The sequence below is a fragment of the Macaca nemestrina genome, chromosome 3 (assembly GCF_043159975.1).
Source record: "Macaca nemestrina isolate mMacNem1 chromosome 3, mMacNem.hap1, whole genome shotgun sequence".
NCBI classification, from domain to species: domain Eukaryota; kingdom Metazoa; phylum Chordata; class Mammalia; order Primates; family Cercopithecidae; genus Macaca; species Macaca nemestrina.
Genome location: NC_092127.1, coordinates 117362513 through 117378229, shown reverse-complemented (window position 1 = coordinate 117378229; position 15717 = coordinate 117362513). Strand labels below are relative to the sequence as shown.

At 39.6% G+C, this 15717-nt stretch overlaps 1 long non-coding RNA gene across 1 annotated transcript in view; it reads right to left on the bottom strand.

Annotated features, from left to right (window-relative positions):
* Window positions 1-13437, bottom strand: part of LOC139362191 (uncharacterized) — a 29461-nt gene extending 16024 nt beyond the window's left edge. Inside the window, exon 1 of the long non-coding RNA XR_011620576.1 lies at window positions 13352-13437. This is a non-coding gene — a long non-coding RNA (uncharacterized lncRNA). The remainder of the gene's footprint in view (window positions 1-13351) is intronic.
* Window positions 13438-15717: the final 2280 nt, after the last annotated feature.

The following is a 15717-nucleotide window of genomic DNA, read 5'->3' as shown; positions in this document are numbered from 1 at the left end:
ACAAGTGCTTTTCAAGCCTCTAGTCACATCTCATTTGCTAATCTCTCATTGGCCAAATCAAGTCACAAAACTGAGTGCAGGGTCAGAGTGGGAATGTACTACAAGTTTTGTGGCATAGGATGTACATACAGAGTAGTAAATAATTAGGGCCAATAGAGCAATCAATCTACCACATGGGGCATGCTATTTTTGTTTATCTGAGAATATTCATTTATGTTATTTTATTTTTATATAATTAAGACAATTTTTAGTCATCAGAACTCTTTTTAATCTTTTCTTTGTATTATTATTATTATTATTATTTTAAAGACTTGCTCTGTCACCCAGACTGGAGTGCAGTAGAGAGATCATAGCTCCTCCTGAGTAGCTAGGACTACAAACACATGCCACCATACGTGGCTGTTTTTGTTTTGGTAGAGATGGGGTCTTGCTATGTTGCCCAGGCTGGTCTTGAACTCTTGGCCTCAAGGGATCCTCCCACCTTGGCCTCCCAAAACACTGGGAATATAAGTGTGAGCCACAACACCTGACCTATCAGAACTCTTGAAAGTAGTGTCTCTCAGATTTTTTTTTTATGGCAATCCACAGTAAATGTCAACCTAAATAATAAAGAAGGGCTCTCTAAAAGAAAGCAATGTTTCTTTGTGAATAGAGTATTATAATGAGACTATGTGAACCAAAGCGTATTCAGGGAGGTAAAGGAAGACAAAGATTATTAAAGGAAAAAATTAGGAGAATTATCACATAATTGTTTTGAAGTGATTATCCTTGGCTCCAAAGGTCAACAACAAGAGTGGTGCCAGTCCAAGGCTGGACAGGCAGCTGATGAGTAGATAACCTTGCAGAAGTGTTTTTTGTGTAAGGTTGCAATGACCTTTTCGCAAGGTTGTAGTTTTTGCAGTCTTTTGTGACAGTTTTTGTTACTAGTCACGAGAACCCTCTCTTGATTGCCTTCCCTGGCTCTATTTGTTAGGGCTGTTTTGCTTTGTTTTAACATTAGCAACTCCGTTTTGATTCTAATAACTTTCACATAAGAAATACATTGTACACCCAATGTGACTCATTTCATACAAAACTTTCACAAAACATTATTTCCGCTAACTATGAATATTTCTTTTTATTATACTTTTATTTATTACATAATTTTTCAAAGTGTTGGTTATTCACTAAATTAATTTCGAGATTCATTGAGTCAAAACTAACAGTTTGAAAACTACTAATTAATAGTGTCAGAGGTTTGTGAACCAGATCAACTCCATCTTGAATAAGAGCTGGGTAAAATGAGGCTGAGACCTACTGGGCTGCATTCCCAGATGGTTAAGGTGTCTAAGTCACAGGATGAGATAGGATGTCAGCCACAAGATACAGGTCATAAAGACCTTATTGCCAAAACAGTTTGCAGTAAAGAAGCCAGCTAAAACCCACCAAAATCAAGATGGCAACAAGAGTGACCTCTGGTCGTCTTCACCGCTACACACCCACCAGTGCCATGACAGCTTACAAAGGCCATGGCAATGTCAGGAAGACACCCTATATGGTCTAAAAAAGGGGGGCATAAATATTCCACCCTTGGTTAGCATATCATCAAGAAGTAACCATAAAAATGGGCAACCAGCAGCCCTTGGGGCGGATCTGTCTATGGAATAGCCACTCTTTTATTCCTTTACTTTCTTAATAAACTTGCTTTCACTTTACGAACTCACCCTGAATTCTTTCTTGTGTGAGATTCAAGGGGGTCTCTCTTGGGGTCAGGATCAGAACCCCTTTCCTGTAACAATAGGGCTTGAACCTTTCTTGATTCCTTTCTAGCTTTAGGGAGTAGCCCACAAATGCTTGAAGGAGACAAAGAAATCAAGCAGCACATCTGAACTGGGGATGTCCCAGTACAACTACAAATGATCTCTAGAACTCAGAAACATGGGCAGAAATGGTCTGGGCTGCATCTTCTTCTGGTCATCCCTGGAGCCAGGGTGGCCTCCGGTATGTTGAGGCTGAGAGATGGTAGAAGCAAAAACAGCAGAGTGTTAATATTCATTGAGACACTTTGCTGAATTCTTTAATATATTAACATTTTTACAAGGAAACTGAAGCTTAGAAAAAATAAGTTACCCAAGGTCACACAATATTTGGCAGAACAGGGATTTAAAGATCTCAAGTGCCACATATTGCAGTGAAACCTCAACCCCACCCTGCATCAAAGCCCTCATTTCCATAGCACAGTAGGAAGAGGGAGGAATCATGCTAAGAATCATTCACACTAATGTGTGACATCAACCTACATTTAACAAGTATCCACTAAGAGTAAGACACTGCGCTTTATGATAGCTTAAGAAAGATATGTAAGGGGTGTAGTAGATGAACATTCTTATTAGAAAATATATGAATGTAGCAGCTGGAAAAATTGCCATTTAAAGAGTTGCACCTTTTGGTTTGTAAGTGTGTGTCTGAGAGATGGAGGTCCCAGGTGGAGATTTGAGTTCACTTTTGAGACTTATTGTTGTTTCCATTTGTTTTTCTGGAACGCCTACCACTCTGGAGAACCTTAGTTATGCAAATCTAAGGCATATTACCACCCATTGTTTGTGGAAAAAACCTAAATGCAGTGAAGTAACCTGAATATTTACTGTTCTGTGTAGTCAGGTAAATTGGGTAGATGTTTTAAAGACAGCTGCATCACTGAGGATTATTTGTTCCTTAGAGAGTAGTTATTCTTCTAAACACAGCTTTAGACTGCTTTGTGCCTCTTCAGTGTTACGTGTTTCTTGGGCAGGTTCATGTATGTTTATTATCTAAGTTGTTATCTATAGCATGTCAGAAAAAGAAATGGACTAGGCTCAGTGCAGTCTAAACTGAGATGAATTGGTAAAGTCTTACACACGACATTCAAAGATATAGACCTTGAAAAAATGCACTAGCGTCAGACTAGTTTGAAGTCTTAGATAGGGGTGCATAGGTTACAGCCATATCTCTCTGGGCTTTTCTGGGAAAACACACACACACACACACACGCACACACACACACAACATCCTCCTGAAATGACTGTGAGTAGCAGTCATTCCTGGCAGAGAATAGGGACTGGGAAGGTGGGGATTGGCCTGGGCAAAGGAGCATGAAAATTACCCTCTTTAGGACTTTGAATTTTAGCCTAGACTTCAAAGCCCATCAGTGAGTAGAGGAACTTAGGTGTTGAAAAGTAAACTAGCCATTGGCCCATGGAAATAAGGTAGGAGAGATGCAGAGAGGCAGGTCAACCAGAAGTCCTGAGTTCAGGTCTGGCCTTGGGAAGTATTTGTAAGCTCATTTCTGTGTTATAATGCTCTCTCTCATACCTTCTGTTCTTTAGAAAATAGAGGACAAGGGCCTATCCGATATTTGGCCTGAAGTAAAAGAAAAGAACAACGTCTCTTGCCAAAAATAGTAATGGCAGTGGCGGTCACCAACAAAGGACAGCTTTTTCAAGCAGAATGATAAACAAATGAGAGTTATCAGCAACAGAGGCATGAGGGTCAGATGATACAGACAGAACAGAGAGAGGGTCTTAACCAAAGAACCAATCTGCTATGGTCTGGATGCCTGTGTCCTCTGGAAAGTTCATATGTTGAAACTAATGACCAATGTGATGGTGAGAGGTGACAATGTGCCAGCAGTCCTCGCTCGCTCTCGGCACCTCCTCAGCCTTGGCATCCTCTCTGGTCACGCTTGAGGAGTCCTTCAGCCCACTGCTGCACTGTGGGAGCCCCTCTCTGGGCTGGCTGAGGCCAGAGCCTGCTCCCTCTGCTTGCAGGGAGGTGTGGAGGGAGAGGCGCGGGTGGGAACCGGGGTTGCATGCAGGCTTGCAGGCCAGCGTGAGTTACTGGTGGGTGCAGGCTCAGAGGGCCCCGCACTGGGAGCTGCTGGCCTGGCACTGCCGGCCAGGCAGAGAGGGGCTTAGCATCTGGGCCAGCAGCTGCAGAGGATGCGTGGGGTCTCCCAGCACTGCCGGCCTGCCAGCTGGTGCCACACTCGAATTCTCGACAGGCCTCAGCTGCCTCCCTGTGGGGCAGGGCTTGGAACCTGCAGCCTGCCAGCTCCCCTGAGGTCTGAGCCTCCCCGATGGGCGCCACGTCCCATCTACCCCCAACCCCCAACTGCTGAGGAGTGCCTGCAGTGGCACGGGACTGGCCTGCCCCAGCCTGTGTGGGATCCACTAGGGGAAGCCAGCTGGGCTCCCCAGTCAGGTGGGGACTTGGAGAACTTTTACGTTTAGCTAGAGGATTGTAAATGCACCAATCAGCACTCTGTGTCTAGCTAAAGGATTGTAAAGGCACCAATCAGCACTCTGTGTCTAGCTAAAGGTTTGTAAACACACCAATCAATGCTCTGTGTCTAGCTAAAGGTTTGTAAATGCACCCTCAGTGCTCTGTGTCTAGCTAATCTAGCAGGGACTTGGAGAACTTTTGTGTCTAGCTAACGGATTGTAAATGCACCAATTAGCACTCTGTGTTTAGCTCAAGGTTTGTAAACACACCAATCAGCACCCTGTCAAAATGGACCAATCAGCTCTCTGTAAAAGGGACCAATCTGCTCTCCATAAAATGGACGAATCAGCAGAATGTGGGTGGGGTCAGATAAGGGAATAAAAGCAGGCTGCCGGAGCCGCAGTGGTAACGTGTTGAGGTCTTCTTCTGGAGAGTGGAAGGTTTGTACTTTCACTTTTTGCAACAAATCTCGCTATTGGTCACTCTTTGGGTCGAGGTCAGATGTGTGAGCTGTATGAGCTGTGACACTCACCACGAAGGTCTACAGCTTCACTCTTAAAGCCATTAAGACTACGAACCCACGGGGAAGAACAACCAACTCCAGAAGCGCCGCCTCTAAGAGCTATAACACTGGGAAGGTCTGCGCTTCACTCCTGAAGTCAGCCAGACCAGGAACCCACCAGAAGGAAGAAAGGGCGGACACGTCTGAAGGGACAAACTCCAGACACACCGTTTTTAAGAACTGTGACACTCACGGTGATGGTCCGCAGCTTCGTGCTTGAAGTCAGCGAGACCAAGAACCCACCAATTCCGAACACAGTGGTATTAGGAGTGCAGTTTCTGGGAAGTGGCTAGACCCGTCATGAAGGAGATTAGTGCTTTTAGAAAAGAGATCTTCAGTGTCTGCCTTCCCTCTTCCACGATGTGAGGAAATAGCCAGAAGGCACCCTCCATGAACAAGAGAGCAAACCCTCACTGAGGCAGGAAAATAGGGTCTGGAGGCCGGCATCATAAGGCGAACTCACACTTCAGCTGTAACAGGAAATATCCTCTCCATAGGGTGAATGTCATAGATGACTTTGTAACTTTGTTACATCCTCTTCACTTACATATGGCATACCCCAAGTAGAGGGTAAACTCACAAAAGCTCTGTAACAGGGCCCTTGAGCCCCTATGCTCAGACCCGCTCCCACAATGTGGAGTGTACTTTCATTTTCAACAATACCCTTCATTCCTTCCTTGTTTTGTTTGTGCGTTTTGTCTAATTCTTTGTTCAAGATGCCAAGAACCTGTATACCCTTCACCGTTAACACCCCCAGACAGTAAATCTGCTGTCATCTTGATCTTAAACTTCCTAGCCTTCAGAACTATGATAAATAAATTTTTGTTTATAAGCTACGTAGTTTATGGCAGTTTGATAGAACACCCAAATAAACTAAGACAACATCAGCTAGCCCCCCAAATGAGAAGCTCTTAGGAACAGCTGAGAGACACTGTGATGAAGGTTAATTTCTGGCAGTAAATCAGGTGGGACTTAAGGCATAATAATTTGGATTCCTCCTCCTCTGTAGGAATGTGGCAGCACAGCAGATATTCTGAGGAATCCTACTACAAAACATCTTAAAACGTTGAATGAAATATTTATTATACCATTTTAAATCTTTAGCTGAGTAGAACACGGTGAAAGAAACCGTTATAGGATAAAAGCAGTAAAAAGGCATGAATCCAAGCAATAACTGAGCACTGGAAGTAACTCTTGTCTTCAGGAAATCTGACAATACGTGATCTTTAAGAGTTTTTAAACAGAGTATAGGCTTGTGCAGAGGAACAAGACACAATGTCTGGGGTTTATGCAAATTGAGACCCTTGCATGGAGCCAGTTCTACAAAAAGGAACAACCTTAATGAACGCAAAAGCCAGTTCTACAAAAGGCAACAGCCTTAGTGAAGGTAAGTTGAAAAAATAATATCATTCCAATAGACCATAAAAAGTCTTTACTCTCTCAGCTTTGACTGTGGGTAAGGAATGAAAATAAAGGCTTTTCTGAGAATTACCAATCACAAGATGACAGTCACATCAGTTGGTATGAAATTTACACTATAGCCTGGAAAACCCAACCTGAAAATTGAATTCTCAGGATTACAGGTTAGTGTGCGCACAACGTGCCTAGTGCCTGGAAGAAGCAATCACAAATTTCTGGGGAAATGAACATTAACCAGACTCTCAAAGAATTCCTACAGAGTTCCAATGACCACAAGCTCACCCCAACCCCCCAAGAAAAAAATCACAAGCACATGAGGGAACAAACTACTATGAGCAAGAGCCAGCAGAAAAAAACAAATAACAACACCAGGCCCACAAGGATTAACTATATTATTAATAAAATAAAATAAAATGTAAATTTAGTATGTTTAATGTGTTTGAAGAAATAAAGGTGGATATTAAAACTATGATTGACAAACCATAAAATATTTTTAAAGACTATTTGATGTTAATTACGAATAGTATTACCGTGGACTTTTAGGGGGAATGAAAATAGTAGTATTGTTTATTTAAAGGGGAATCCTTATCTACCAGACATACATATTGGACTATTACAGATAAAATAATATGATATCTGGGATTGCTTCAGAATTATCCTGAGTGGGAAAGAAAGTAGGTAGGGATACAGAGGAAACAAGATTAGCTATGAATTGTTCATTGTTGAGCTGGATAACGGGTACATAGAGCTTTACTACACTATTCTTTTTAGTTTGGTATGCTTGAAGTTTTTTTTTTTTTATCTTAAATAGATATCTTTTTAATGTGCAGGGAGGTTTGAAGAAAAGTGAAGTTGAAAAATAAAAAGAAGTGCACTAAATAAAATTAGAGATTAGTGGACATATTATACATCATATCAGATACAGTTAACAACAGAATTAGTGAACTGGAAGATAGATCTGAAGTAATCACCAAGAAAGCAGCACAGAGAAACAAAGAACGAACTATATCAGAGTTTGAGATACCTGGAAGGTAGACTCAGAAGGCTAAAATGCATCTAATAGGAGGACCATTGCTTGATGTTATTGTGTCATTTATTGTGCCTTTATAAAGGAGGCGTCCAACAGCTGCCTTCCCTCTTCCACCATGTGAAGAAATTGCCACAAGGCACCACTATGAACAAGAGAGTGGACCCTTACCAGACACTGAATCTGGTGAAATGACCTTTTTAAAAAGTACCAGAAGGAAATAATAGAGAAAATGGACAGGATATAATACTGAAGACATATTGGCCAAGAATTCTCCAGAATTGATGAAAGACAACAATCTGAGTTAATGACTCAGATTCAGGAAGTTGAACAAGCTATCAGCAAAGAAATCTAAACGTGGATACATCATGGGAAAACTACAGATCAACAATAACAAAGAAAGGATCCTTTGAGAGAAAAGATGTATGACATGAAAAGTAATGTTGCAATTGACTAATCAATAGCAGCATCGAAAGCCAGAGAATAGCAGAGAAATATTTTCAAATTGCTGAGAAAAATAACTGTCAATATATAAGGATGCACTAAATAAAACGATTTTTTCCAAAAGTAGAGTAAGGGAAATCATTTCATACAATCAAAATGAGAAAGTTTTCTACCAACAGTTAATTTAAGGAATTTTTGAAGGGTATACTTCAGATAATGATACTAGAAATATGGTTCGACATGCAAGAACGGTGAGCAAAGACACCATGTGGGTAAATATATAGAGACATTAACTATATAAAATAATAATGTTGAAGATGGAGTGAATGGGCTTTTCCCTGTTCCTCCTGCTGAGTACAGTTAAAAACCCTGGATATTATATAGAAAATAAACCTAAGAAGACTCTGAATGGTGGAGAGAAGAACGGAGATCAGCCAGTGACCTCGGGACCTGAGGGACAGCACAGTGGTGAGAGCCCTAGGTTTTCTTCTTGCCTCATGTATCCCAAACTGGATGGTGGAAAAACTGGGAATCTGAAATTGTCAAATATGTAGATTAACAAAAAAGCAAACTTGAATATACAAAAGTAGTAGTTGCTTAATCTAAACAACAAAGAGAAAATAGACTGAAATAATACAAAAGAAACAAAGCCCCAGGACATGTGGGATTATAGCAAAAGATCTAGGGTTTGTGTCATAGAAATCCCAGGAGAGGAGAAAGAGGGTGGGGCTGAAAAGTATTCAAATAAATAATGGCTAAAAATTTCCCAAATATGGCAGAAAGCACAAACCTACATATTTAACATCCAAAAAGGATAAACTCAAAGAAATCACAAGACACATCATAGTCGAACTTCTGAAAACTAAAGACAATGAAAAAAAATCATAAAGCAGCAAGAGATAAATGACACCTTACTATAAGGGAAAAATACTAAATTACAGCAAATTCCTAATCTAAACTGTGGCAACCAAATGGAACTGGCACATTTGTCAAGGCCTGAAAGAAAAGAATGCTCAACCTGTGAAAATATGAAGGTGAAATCAAGATATTCTCAAATGAAGTGAAACAAAAAGATAGTGTCACCATGTCACCAGCAGACCTACTATAAAATAATGGTTTAAAGGAAGTCCTCTAAAGAGAAAGAAAATAATAATAAAAGAAAATCTTGGAACATTAGGAAAGGAAAAAAGAGCAGAATAAAAATGTATAAAAAGATATATTCACCTGCCTAAGAAGTCTCAGTAATGATACATGAGAAACTAACATCAGTGGCCTCCAAGTAAGAAAATTGGGTAGCTGGAATGGGGAGACTGTTCACAGTATCTTTCAATAGTTTGAAAATTTTGAATCATCTCATTGTATTCCTAAATTAAAAGTAAAAATGTAAGTTTGATTAATTCTATAGAAAAAAGTGGAATTAAAATACTGATCACGAATACCATTTGGGATTGCTAGTTTTAATTGTCAATTTGACTGAATTAAGGGATGCCCAGATAGCTGGTAAAGCATTATTTCTGGGGTGTGTCTGTGAGGATGTTTCTGGAAGAGATTGGCATTTGAATCAGTGGATGGAATGAGGAAGATCTGCCCTCACCCACTGTGGGGAGGCACCATCCAATGGATTGAGGATAAAAGTGCAGAGGAAAGGTGAATTTGCTGTCTCTCCTGAAGCTGGGATAACCATCTTCTCTTGCCCTTGGACATCAGGATTCCATGACCTCTGGCCTTCAGACTCCAGGACTTGTGCCGGCAGGTGCCCAGTTTCTCAGACCTTCAGCTTTGGACTGAGAATGGCACACTGGCTCATCTGTTTCTCAAGCCTTCGGGCTTAGACTGAGCCACACTATCAGCATTCTTGATTCTCCAGTTTGCAGACGGCATATTATAGTACTTCTCAACCTCAAAAATCACCACAGTCAGTTCCTATAATAAATCCTGTCTCATCTATTTATCTATAAATCTAGATCTAAATCGAGATCTAAATAGTCCTAGCTCTGCTTCTCTGGAGAACCCTGGCTAATACCACCATTTATGTCAGAAGGGCAAATGGGCTTAAAGCATTCTAAGGTCTTTTCTTTTTTTGGAGGAGATAAAGATATTAAGTTAGTTTCAATATTGTTAAGTTGACAACAACAAACTTTGGAATAATCCTAAAATAAAACATATATTTCCAACTAGAATAGGGGAAAATTGAAAAAAAAAAAAAAGGCAACTCAATTAATTCAAAAGAGGGCAAGAGGGAAGAAAAAAAAGAAAAAGAAAAAGCAGAACCTACAGAAAGCACACAATATAGTGGTAGTAATACATTTCAAAATAAAAGTAATTATATTAAATATTAATAAATTATACATTCTAGTTAAAAGGCAAAGATGATCCGATTAACTTTAAAAATAAGATGTATCTTAGGGTGTTCACAGAGACATATTTAGAACACAACAAAAGAGAAATGCTAAAGGTAAAAAGATAAAAAAATAGTCTAGTTAAATATTAACTTTTAAAAATCTGGTTTAGGCCGAGCGCTGTGGCTCACGCCTGTAATCCCAGCACTCTGGGAGCCTGAGGTGGGCAGATCACGAGGTCAGGAGATCGAGATCATCCTGGCTAACATGGTGAACCTCTGTCTCTATTTTTTAAAAATACAAAAAATTAGCCAGGGGTGGCGGTGGGTGCCTGTAGTCCAGCTACTTGGGAGGCTGAGGCAGGAAAATGGCGTGAACCCAGGAGGCAGAGCTTGCAGTGAGCTGAGATGGTGCTACTGCACTCCAGCCTGGGCAACAGAGCAAGACTCTGTCTCAAAAAAAAAGAAAATCTGGTTTAGTGGCCATGCACAGTGGCTCACACCTGTAATCCCAGCACTTTGGGTGGCCAAGACAGGTGGATCATGAGGTCAGGAGTTAGAGACCAGCCTGACCAACATAGTGAAACGCCATCTCTACTAAAAATACAAAAACTAGCCAGGCATGGTAGCTTGTGCCTGAAATCCCAGCTACTCAGGAGGCTGAGACAGGAGAATTGCTTGAACCCGGGAGGCAGAGGTTGCAGTGAGCTGAGATCATGCCACTGCGCTCCAGCCTGGGGCGACAGAGCAAGACTCTGTCTCAAATAAATAAATAAATCTAGTTTAGTTTCATTAATGTCCATAAAGTAGCCTTTAAAGCAAAATTTATTACTGGCAGAAAAAAATGATCCATTACATGATAATAAAGTATAATTTAATTAAGAAAAGACAATGCTTCTAAACTTATATGCACCTAATAATACAGCTTTAAAATGTAAAAAACAGAAATTGATAGAACTACAAGAAGAAAATTATAAAACAACCATATCGGAAAAGTTTTACATACCTATTTCAATGGTTGATAGATCAGGCAGACCGGAAAGTTTAGAAAGTCTATATAGCATTTTAGTAACATAATCAACAAGCATGATCTAATGGACCTATATACAGCACTGCATTCAATATTTCAAGAATTCAAATTCTTTTCAATCTCTCAGGGAACGTATATGAATATTAGCTCCATAAAAGACCATTAAGAACATATCAACAGTTTCAAAAAATGAGTATTATATAGGCCATCTTTTCTAATTACTAAGTAACTAAATGTGGAACTGTTAATAAGATCATTTTTAAAAGCCATAAACGTGAACATTTTAAAGCATCTTATCATAATATAACATATAAAATAAATGCTTATACCCTTGAGTTTCAAAAAGTCACAGAAATAGTTATTCAGTCTAATTCCGTTTATATAAATTCAAAAACAAGCAAAACTGAAAATATATTGTTCAGAGATATATTTTTGTGTGGTAATAGCTGTAAAGAAAACAGGAACAAATAACTATAAAATTTAGAATAGTGATTACCACCGGTGAAAGGATGAGGGATGTGATTAAGGAGGAATACACAGGATTCAAATATATTGAAATATTCTCTCACTTAAATTGTGTGATGAGTGCAGAGGTGTTTCATTTATAACATTTGTTTTATGCTTTCATGAGAAAGAGATCTAGCACCCAATATGATCTAACATGCAATGTGTATGTAGAATATATATGTGTTTATAGAGAACATATACTTAGAGAATATATACACACACCTTATTTACTATATCTCGTGGTAGACTTATTACAAAATAGACTTAATTTTTGCAATTCCTGTATATTTTCCTCTTGCAATGTAAATCTGCAACTCCTCCCAATAAGTCAATTTTCTCACTTCTTGAAATTCTTACTCTCAAGCAATACATCTTCCCATTTGTTTTTCATAATAAGCAGCCATTTTCCATTAGCCTTAATTCATGCTCCCTTTTCTTGAATTTATGCAATTTTCCCTGTATCCTCATGACCTCCTTAAAAATTAGGCATCCTGACTTCCATTTTTTCACATGTAAATTGTCTGGCTTATTTTAATTATTATTTTATTAATAATTCTTGAAGCTACCTAAAGGTACCTGCGTTCTTAAATAGAGAATACTTGAAAAGCCGAATAGACTTTACCCACCTAGGGGGGAAAAAAAAAAGCATGTGGGCTGGAGAAGAATTTGGGGAAGGCAGAACTCAGAGTTGAAACCCAAAAGCAATTCATTTCTATCAGTGGCCCCTTAAAAATAGACCTGACCCAGTCTTCAAGTATATTATTTTTTAGAGGAAGAAATGAGAGGGAAACTATCCTTCTTTAAATAGGCTATGTAAAAAGATTTTCTTAAAATAAGGAAATGCCACGCAGACATGTCTCTGCACAGGACTGCTGACTTCCAAGACTTGTCCCTTGGCTCGTGTTCATGTAAATTATTTTTGTTAAGACACGTACTGTTATAAAAACAGAGGTGTTTTTCGTGCTTCCCCCCTGCAGTTAATGGCCAAAAATCTTAAAATAACAGGATTGAGTTCCAAGCTGAAACCTAAACATGGCAAAACATGTAAATCCTCAGGCTATATCTGATACAGAGCTAATTAAACAACTCAGGGATTTCCTTCATGAGAAACGACAAGCTTTATCTACCTGCCTCACTCATCAGTAACAGGAAAGGAAAGGCGGGTACTGAATTGTGATGAAATGTTCTACTAAACCCGACATACCTCCAGAAGCAATCCTTCCCCTAACCCCCTGTGTACGGCACTAATAAATTTGAGGACTATCATTTCAAAAACAACTCTTTTTTTTTTTTTTTTTTTTTTGAGACGGAGTCTTGCTCTGTAGCCCGGGCTGGAGTGCAGTGGCCGGATCTCAGCTCACTGCAAGCTCCGCCTCCCGGGTTTACGCCATTCTCCTGCCTCAGCCTCCGGAGTAGCTGGGACTACAGGCGCCCGCCACCTCGCCCGGCTAGTTTTTTGTATTTTTAGTAGAGACGGGGTTTCACCGTGTTAGCCAGGATGGTCTCGATCTCCTGACCTCGTGATCCGCCCGTCTCGGCCTCCCAAAGTGCTGGGATTACAGGCTTGAGCCACCGCGCCCGGCCTCAAAAACAACTCTTTAAAATAACCTTTTTATTTTAGAACATCATTAGATGTACAGTAATAGTGTGAAGATGTTGTAGAGAGAGTTCCCATATACTGCCCCCCACCCTACAGTTTCCCTATTATTAGCACTGTATGTTAGTGTGGTACATTTCTTATGATTGGTGAACCAAAATCGTTATGTCATTAACTAAAGTCCTCACTTTTTCAAATGTTCTCATTCTTCCATTAATATCCTTTTTCTGTTCAAGGATCCCATCCAGCATCTCGTGTTACATTTAAAGCTCATGTCTCTTTAGGCTGCTCTAGATTGTGACGTTTCTTAGACTTTCCCTGTTTCTCATGACCTCAATAGTTTTAAAGACTACTGGTATTTTGTAGAGCATCCCTCAGTTGGAATTTGTCTAATATTTTTTCTCACAATTACACTCAAGTTATGTGTTTGGGGGAAGAATATCACAGAGGAAAATGCCAATCTAATAAAGTATCATTTTTTAATCCCATTTTTCTTTTTTCTAAGGTAGATATGAGCATGTAAGAGTGAACATGTACAGAAAAAAATGACTTACAGAGGAATAAATCAAAATGTCACCCATATCACAGGGAGGTGGCCCTCTCTGAGCACAGGCAGACTATGCCTCCATCCCATATTACAGCTGCTACTTGGTCAATCATCAAACCTGAAAGAAAGCCAGGGAGGAAGTCTGCAAGGGAAGAAGGATGAAAGATTTGTCACAAGAATCATTTCTACTTCAAAGAAAAACCTTCGAGCATAGTGGGTCCACCAGAGTGTTCCTCTCTTCTTTCTCTGTCTGCCTGTCTTATGTCTCTTTCCCCTTGTTTAATTAATTAATTAATTCATTGTTTTATCCTCTCAACTACTATTATTGAGTGCACTGAAAAATTGAATAGACACCAAAACATCATCGCTATCCTGAAGGTACTTACTTTCTAATGGGATAGAGGTAACTGGTAACAAATAAATGTCGTGAAGAAAAATAAAATAGGATAAAGAGGAATAGATCTGGGTGGAGAAAAGGGGATTTTCTGTCTTAAGGAAGGGAAAACTTTCCCTCTACACTTTAAGAGTTTGGTAATTGAGTCTGAAATAAATCGACAGTAGGCAGATTAGCAGGAAAAAGGAATAAAGATGTATCCTATGCATGGGGACATCACAGGGGGAAAAAATGAATATCCATCAACCCACTAAGATGTAGATGCTTACATACCCTCTTCACAGGGGAGAGCGGTTGGGGATGTAGACAACTTAGGGGAGAGGAAATAATTTCTGAAAAAGATGAATAGGCCTTCCGAAGAACAGGTGGTATCTTGTGATGAAGTCTGTCTGGGTGAAGTCTGTCTGGATGAAGTCTCCTGGGAGGCAAGTTGAATCTTCCCTGGTTGATGAGATTCCCGGGGAGGGGACTCATGACAATTGAGATCTTTTTGAAGGATCTGTCTTTAGGTGGATAAAATTCAGAGAAAAGCCCCTCAAGGCATTTGCTGTTCCCCAAGTACCTTGAGTTTGAAGTCCAAAGTGGAATATTTGGGGGTGGCATTTCCTGAACACCTTCACTGTTTTAGAGAGTGTTCGGGGAAGTCTTCTCTGATGAGAAGACACCTAAGAAGGGATTAAGGTTCCAGACAGAAGAAATGGCAAGAGCAAAGGCCCTGAGGTGGGATTTGAGGTCTTAAGAGGTGTGCTGGAGAGATGGGGCAGTGACAGATCATGTAGCATCTTGGAGATATACGTTCGAGAGTTTTATTCTGTTAGATGGAAAACCACTGGTGGTTTTTTAGATGAGACAATGATATAATCCAAACTAGATCTTTAAAAGATTACTTTGGCGTCGGTTTGGCGATTTGTTTAGGAATGGGAGAGCTGGTGGTGCATCTTGGTAAGAAAACTTCTTAGGAGATAATTACCTTAGACAAAGCAACAGAAGACCACCAATTGAACCAAGGTGGTAGCAATGGAGGTGGAAAGGCATAGGTAGATTTTGTATATAATTTGAAGGAAGAAAAAAGGGATGTGCTAAGTAATTGCATACAAAATGTGAAAGAGTTTCCAGGTTTCACACATATTCACTACTAAAAAAACCAAAAACATTACTTCACCCAAATTTTCAGCCTTTAGATATATCTAGATCTGACAAATCCTCACATGTACACTCTCTGAGGAGATAATGGAAAGGAAGACTTTTTCCATTTATTCCTCTTTTCAGTTCTCTCCTTTCTTCCCCAAAAGTCATCTACTCTAATATACTTATATTTTTAAACATGCTTGTATCCCTGTTAAATCCACTGTGTTATTTTATGTATATTGTATTTCTAATTTACCAAGACATTGACTTCAAGATCTTCTTTTAAACCTAACACTGTGGTTTTAGGATTCGTTCATGTTGCTATTTGTACATCTAGTTCAAAGATTTTCCTCACTGTGCAGTATTTTACAGTATCTATAACCTTACTGATGAATATCTAGGTTGTGCACAAATTTGTGCTATTACATCGCTTTTAGAAATATCCATGTAAAGATTGCATTATGGGCCTCTTTGTGGGTATCTCT